Genomic DNA, 7,208 nt, shown 5'->3' on the forward strand with positions numbered 1-7,208 from the left:
TTCAATAATATGAAAAAATAAGGAAAAAAAGTGTCTTCAGTGATTTAATTTAGATATCCTGCCAAGAATGTGTATTTACGATGATCACCTTTATCATTTTTTTAAAAGTGTTTCTTTGTTTTTAATTGAATAGCATATAAGTCATTTTCCCTAAACTGAAACAGTTATTTTTCCTCTAGTACTCATAAGCATATTTGTGGTACGGTGTCATCCCCCCTCCCCTTTATTCCAACTTCCTTCCCTTTCTCCCCTCCATCCCTCTCTCCCATGCCCCTCCTCAGCTCAGTGGCGGTGGTGAAGACGAGGCGATGCGCTGCAATTACTTTAATTGGTTGTGACTTCTTCATTTACATGACAAGTGCGCAGCGGTCCTGGGAACCAACGGCTTGCTCTCTGCACCCTTCTGCAGCTCTGGTCAGCTTGTTCCTCGGGGTCCTGCAGCTTAGAAAAGACAGAGGGAGGGGGGTCTATGAGATGCAACGGCAGGAGACAAAGAGGGTGCATGAGGGGGTTGGCATTACATGGTTTACAGATACACTTGTGGATCTAAAGGACAGGGATTTTTTTTTTCCCAGATTTGAGGGAGTTGGGAGGTGTTGCAGGGCGACTGGAATTTTTCAATTCACAAATTGGTCCTAGAAGGGGGGGTCAGATAGTTTATTTTTAAGTAATGGGAGACAGAAAAGGTGCATGATGTAGTCAAATTCTAGTAAGTCCACTCTCTGTCACTAAAAGCCGGATGTGTGCGACTGAAGGTTTTGGAAGAACTCTGTGCTCAGAGTGACAACTTTCATGGGTTTTGTGTGGTGGGAGTTCGGGTGGACGCTTCAGAACAATATTGTCTGCTTCTCAGCATTCCTGTTGCTCATTGTCACGGCGACGCTGCGACTGCGGCCTCCACCCATAACAAGGCAGCAATCAGTGAAACCACTCATTAGCGTGGCTGGTGGTTGTAAATACATGTGTGTGTGTGTGTTCTGCACTGTTAGTTTAAGCATTATGAGTGTGCTCAGCTGAGCCATTCTTATGGTAATTCAGGAGTTAGGTATTCATTCAGTGGGCGGCTCTACTGTTTGCTTTGCAGATAAAAAGGGGTTTTTATTACCAGCTAAAGTTCACTTGTCAAGACTAATCTCATTTAAACAGCTATTCTGCAGGGCAGAGAGGGTGAGAGGCAGTGGACACATACTCCACTTTACTCCACAGACTGCTGGTATGGAGCACGGCGCTGTTTGTATATGAAGATAATAGCCATGTACGGCTATTAAACACTTTAACCTTCTGTGAGTGTTGCTGCTTGTCTTTTAATCTGGTTTCAAAACAGCTATCAATGTGAGCAATGTAAAATTATACCAAAATAGATTGTGCCATAAGCTTTTTAAGGTTTCTGCAGGAAAACAAAATTTAGTCAAGAAAACGTGTGAAAATGTAGGAAAATCTCAATGTTTTTGAATAAGTTTCATCCCTGAAGTCAGAATGAGATCCTTACAAGTCTAAAAAAAGTCAAATTAAATAGGATGTTGTTTTACTTTTATACATTAAAATGTGCTTAAAACTAAAATATGTTTTTTTTCCACAATTTTTTTGAATCCCAATGAAGTTAAACATAACGCGTTTCTGATTAGGATTGTGTTTTGTGCTAATCACCCTTTAAATAGGCAGAGAAACCATTGAAAAGTCAATACAACTATTTAAAAAAAAATTCACATCTCTGATAAGGCACAAATGCTTTATTTAGATTTTGGGAATATTCCGTAAACATCAGGAATAAAATATATATCCGTGTTCAAAAAAGTCATTCTTGATCTTTGCTGGCCTCTCCGGAGACCCTTGACCCCCTCCAACAGAGATCTCCTGTCAGAGGTTAAAAAGAATGGAACAAATGACAATGACAAGCACTGCATTTCCCTTCAGCTCCTGAGCTTGGGCGGACACGCAAAACCAAAAATCAAATGACACAACCAACAAAGAGTTAAAAAAAGAGGTTAGGAGACATGAACACATGATTTTCTGCAGGGAAAAAGGAGGAAAAGAGCAAAATGAGCGGCAAAGTGGATAATGAGTGTGAAGGAATGCTACCTGCGTTAAAGAAAGGGCTCTTTATCGAGCGATTTCAATGCTCCTCCCCATGTGATGGATATCTAATTAGACTTTTTTCAATATACATTTCAAAATCCAATTAGTCCACACAAAAACGGAACATTCCTCTCCCAAGGTGACAATGGATTAAAATAGACCGGCAATTTCAAGTGATCCTTTAAAAGATGCTTCATCTTACTTTTCTCATTACATTGTTGCTGTCAAATCAAGCTCATACCATCATCGTAGAAGCTACTGTATCTGTTGCTCTATCTCATGCTGTCTTTTTTGTCTTATTTACACATAAAATACACAAACTTTGGACTGTAAAATAATTTCACCACTGGGCGTTTTTTGATTACACCAGTTTTCTTGTTCCTCGTGCAATCAGAAGTTGTACTTTGTTACGTTGCAACAGATGCACAGTTGTCAACATGCGACACACAAGCATCGATAGAGCAGAGGTAGAGAGCGTGCATTCTGTCAGGACAGCACTGATGGCTAAGGTGGGCTGATGTGTTTAGGGGGAAACGTAAATAATTGATTTAACAAGGAGAAACCTAAAGTCGTGAAGATATTTACAAGAAAAGTATCAATATATCAGCATGATTGTTAAATTATTTTAATGGTGGGCATTAGAAAATCTGTGGGTGTCATATCTGTCAACACAAGGTCCTTCCTTCAAATTTGAGTTAAAGCATTTAGTCTGTTTAAAAAAAAAAAAAAGCACTTTTACAGCTAGTTTAACACGTGCTCCGTAGTCTGAAGAAATACATCCCTTAAACAGAAAACAACTTTTGACATGTTTTTAAAAACAAAATCACCTCTCTAACTTTATAATATAATTAAAGCAATGTAAAAAAGTTTGGATTCAAGGAAAAAAGGGATTTTTTTTTTCAATTCAACTCAATATTTTTACAGTCATGAAACTATCTCTTGTTTTCTGTAGAAAACTAATATTTTTATTTGTATTTTCTACTTGAGAATGTTTTTAATCAAAAAGTATTTCTCATATTTATTAGTTTATTATTATTTTTCTCTTGTTTTATCAATTTTAACACCTACTGAATATCCTGGTCTTTATTTAAAAATTGTTTTAACTTACCAGCACTTTTTATGTATTTTTATGTATCATTTATTATTTTAGTAGTAAGTTTTTACCATGGGTTGCTTTAAAGTATGAGTGTTGTATTGACCAGGAAGCACTTTTAATTGCATTATACCTGAGACAATGACAAATAAAGATATCTATCTAAGTACTAATCATTGCAATGAAAAAACAGCAGTTTGTTTTTTCAATTCACATATATTTATTTAGCAAATGCTTCAAGGATCCACATCAATGAAAATTGTTAGTGTTTTTAACATGTTCTTGTAGCATTTGACTCATGATGGAGGACATACAGAATTTAATTTAAGATTAAAACTGCGTTTCTGAGTATTTTTTTATTCAAATTGTGATAATCAGGAGCTGATATGAACTGGTCATTTGAAAAATTGTGACGCAGCAACGGAAATGAGCGAGCCAAAGTCTCCCAGCATTCACTTGCAGACAAATAGATCCATGTACGTCTTCATTTTCATCGTCTGAACTGACATTTTTCTCTAAACTGTACGGCTGGAGAGCTCTGATGTTACTCGCTGTTTTTGTTGCACCACTAATGCTAGCTGGTTGTGAGGTGCTATAAGATAGCGGGATAGTGTGTGAACAAAGGGATGTTGGGATATCAGTGGAGAGTTACTACCGCACAACAACTGCTGAACTCCTGCTGCTCTGCAGAAACTATGTCTTAAAATAGCAACACAGGTTGACCAAACACTACTTAATCATAATTAAAAGACCACCGGGAATGATTTTACAATAGACAATAATATATATATTTTTCTAAATAACAAAGCAGAAAACTGCTGTTCTTTCTGCGTTTGACTGTGGCATCTTCATGATTCATAATCTGATCACCTGCACTAGCTGCTGTCTGCGTGAAAGCATGACCTGCTTATGAGAAGTTTGGAGCAGCGTTGCTTTGAGGTTGCATCACTGAGACCTGCAACTGTGCCCACACGGCTTCCTCACTTTGAGCTAATGCTCACAAACATGCTCACTCTGCAGCTGCTCATAAGCGCGTGAGTGGATCGGATCTAACAACGGTTTTTACTGTAAAAACTCTTGTGATGGACATTTTTCACGAACTGTGTCTTACCGCTCCTCGCCTTGAGGAAGCTGTGTGGCGCTTTGGCAGCCCTAAATGCCAGTATCACTGCGGTATAAAAGGCTGATTGTTTTTTCTTATTCTCAGCAGGCTTTGTGTCCTGCAGAGATGGTGTGCTAGGTGTGTTCTTACAGAAAGCTGCCTGCTCAGATGTGTGTGTGTGTGTGTGTTTTCCAGCAATGCTTTTGTTGACTGTGTGAAACAGACACTTTTTTAAAGTTGCCTTTTGAAGTTGCAGGTCCTCAGAGAAAGCTAAGCTATGAGCTCGGAGAGAGTGACAAAGCAGAAGTTAGGAGGCGTGTTACGGGAAAGAACACACAGACATGTGATCACTGTTACATGCATTTACTTTCGGCCTCTCAGCAGGCAGCCAGATTCCCTGCAGAACAAGCCAGAGATGAAACCCAAAGCTAACGCGTGTGTTCTCTCGATGACCACAGCTGCTCCGCTCTCACGCTCCCTGAGGTGTGTCCCTCGCGTACACACACACAAACATAGATCACAGGTAAAAGATAGCAACTCCACACACACAGATTCTGAGGATTTAATAAGCAGTTTTTCTCTATTCTTATCATCTTATCTATTTTTCAGAGCCAGGTCAGAACCACAGCGGCATTGGAGGTGAACTCCCAGTGAAGCCACACAGGAGGGCAGGGAGCGTCAGGGACAGGTCACGACCACAAAGATGAACCTTTGACTGCCTTCAGGAGACTCCGCGAGTGAGGGAAGAGAAAGGAAAGAGGTGTATTGCTAACAAATTAGTTTTGGCTCGTCTTTAGAGATTGCCCGTTTTGATTGGCTCGTGGAGTCTCTTTGGCACACAGCAATTAGGAACTACACAACCCTTGCTCTCCGTGGAGACGGAAGCTGGAAAAGGCGCTCTGGCTCTACCACGCTGCCTGAACGCTGGCTGCTTTTTGGTGAGGGACAACACGCTGGAATGAGGACAAAGGAACGCCAGACACATTGTTATGGTTTATTTAAAGAAACAGGTGGGAAGAATACGGGGAGTGCTTTGTCACATGGCTAAATAGGGAGAAAAATAAGTGCACAAACCAAATATTTCTGAAGATATCTCACTTTTCTTTTAAATGTTCTGTTTTGCATCAGAACTAATAATTTCAAGGTACTTCAATCAGAAGAACATTTTTATTAGAATGAAGAAAAACTAAAAAAAAAACATTTTATTGAATAAATGATTTCTTAACTTGATCTTTTCTATACTGATTCACTTAAAACTGGACTTTTCACATTTTACTGCATGATAAATTCCAGTTCTATTAGTTTAGAAAATTATACAATTAAACGTCTAAAAAAATAATTCTTTTTGTCAAAAGAATATACAAATTATACAAATTATCTTATTAGGGCAGACAAACCAGACTGAGGATTTGTATTTGAAGAGCGGCTGCTTTGAGGACTCAGACGGATGATTTCCGTGTGAAACATATGCCGCTCTGTGTTGAAGGTGACCATGGCCAATGCGTGTGCATGTAAGTGTGTGCAGCACCCCTTGCTCATTTTCAGTCAGAGCCCCTGAAGGGCATCACTGTGTGGTCACTGTAGGGCGTCCTCCTGTCCTCCCCCCTCTTCAGCCACACCACCATAACCCTCTCTGACATATGCGCTGGCCTGCTCTCATGAATATGCAGCGTGTGTGCATGCACACTGTTTCAGAGCCGGTCTGTTCGTAAATGTGCACACGTTGTTCTTAGAAACATTAAAAAAATGAAAAATCTAGTTGGAAAAAAACAAGACTTTTTATAAGAATGTGTTCATTTTTTCACAAAGAAGAACAATAACCAACTGAAGGGTTACAGAAGGGTTCTAAGTTGCTGTTTCACTCCTAAAACTGATCTGCCCATTAATACAATTTCTCATTTTTTTAGTAAATCCCCAGAAATGTGAAAAAGTGGGTCTATTTTATTTTGAATTTCCTCATCAATTCATATACACAGCAGAAGGACAATCTTAACTCCATGTGCAACACAGTATCATCAAAATCCGGCATCATTTACCCTAATTTGGACACTGTTTTCAAACTATTTCAGAAAAAAAAGAAAACTTTTGGTTTCTGATGGTCATGGTGATGCGTGAACTTAAGGTCTAAAGCTGAGTAATGTAAATGTAAAATTTGTAAGCAAATGTAGTGATGATTCTAATTTTTCCTCATTACCTTTCATCACTTCCCTTCGTCCTAATTCTCCTCTCTTCACTCTGCTCCTCTTCATACACGACGAGGAAAGTTACGGAAGAACTTTGCCCAACTCCCGTGGCTTGGGTGGCTTCTCATTGTGTTCTTTATTCATGTGTTATTTGTTTATGTGGATTAATAATTAAAAATTTGGTGCATTTTACAAAGGTTCAAGTCTGCAGATAATGATTCCTCTCCATTCTCTCCCAATGGGTTGCGTTTGTAATTTTCTTGAATATAAAAGTTGCATAATTCATGTGTATCGGAGGGCCGCATCCATTAATTATGTCAGTCTTTTAGGTGCTTGCGTCTTTACCACATCCTCTTCTCCCTTTATTTCTCCTCTCGTTCTTCCTCTTTCTTTCCGCGCGTCTTCCTCTCTGAACCACAACAGCGATGAAAACTTGGAGCTTTTTTCCCGCTCTGCTTCTCTCTTTGATAACTCAGTTCATGAGGGTCAAATGGACTGTGTCCAAGTTTGAGCTTGGGAAAGATGAAAAAGGAAAAGAAGCCACGGAGAAAAGGAAAAGTTTGCAGTGGCGCTGTGATGTAAATGCCCTTATTTAGTAATTTATAGAAGAGGGAATTGAGCTCAACTCTGAGGAGATTCATAAACTATTGATGTGTCTAATCTTTCAGATCCTGCCAACACGATGATCATGATCTGTGTTAGCGTGAGACGCTTCAACCCCCCCGCACACACCCTCAACACCCTCCCACCACGC

The sequence above is a fragment of the Oryzias melastigma genome, linkage group LG9, assembly GCF_002922805.2.
Source record: "Oryzias melastigma strain HK-1 linkage group LG9, ASM292280v2, whole genome shotgun sequence".
Lineage (NCBI taxonomy): Eukaryota > Metazoa > Chordata > Actinopteri > Beloniformes > Adrianichthyidae > Oryzias > Oryzias melastigma.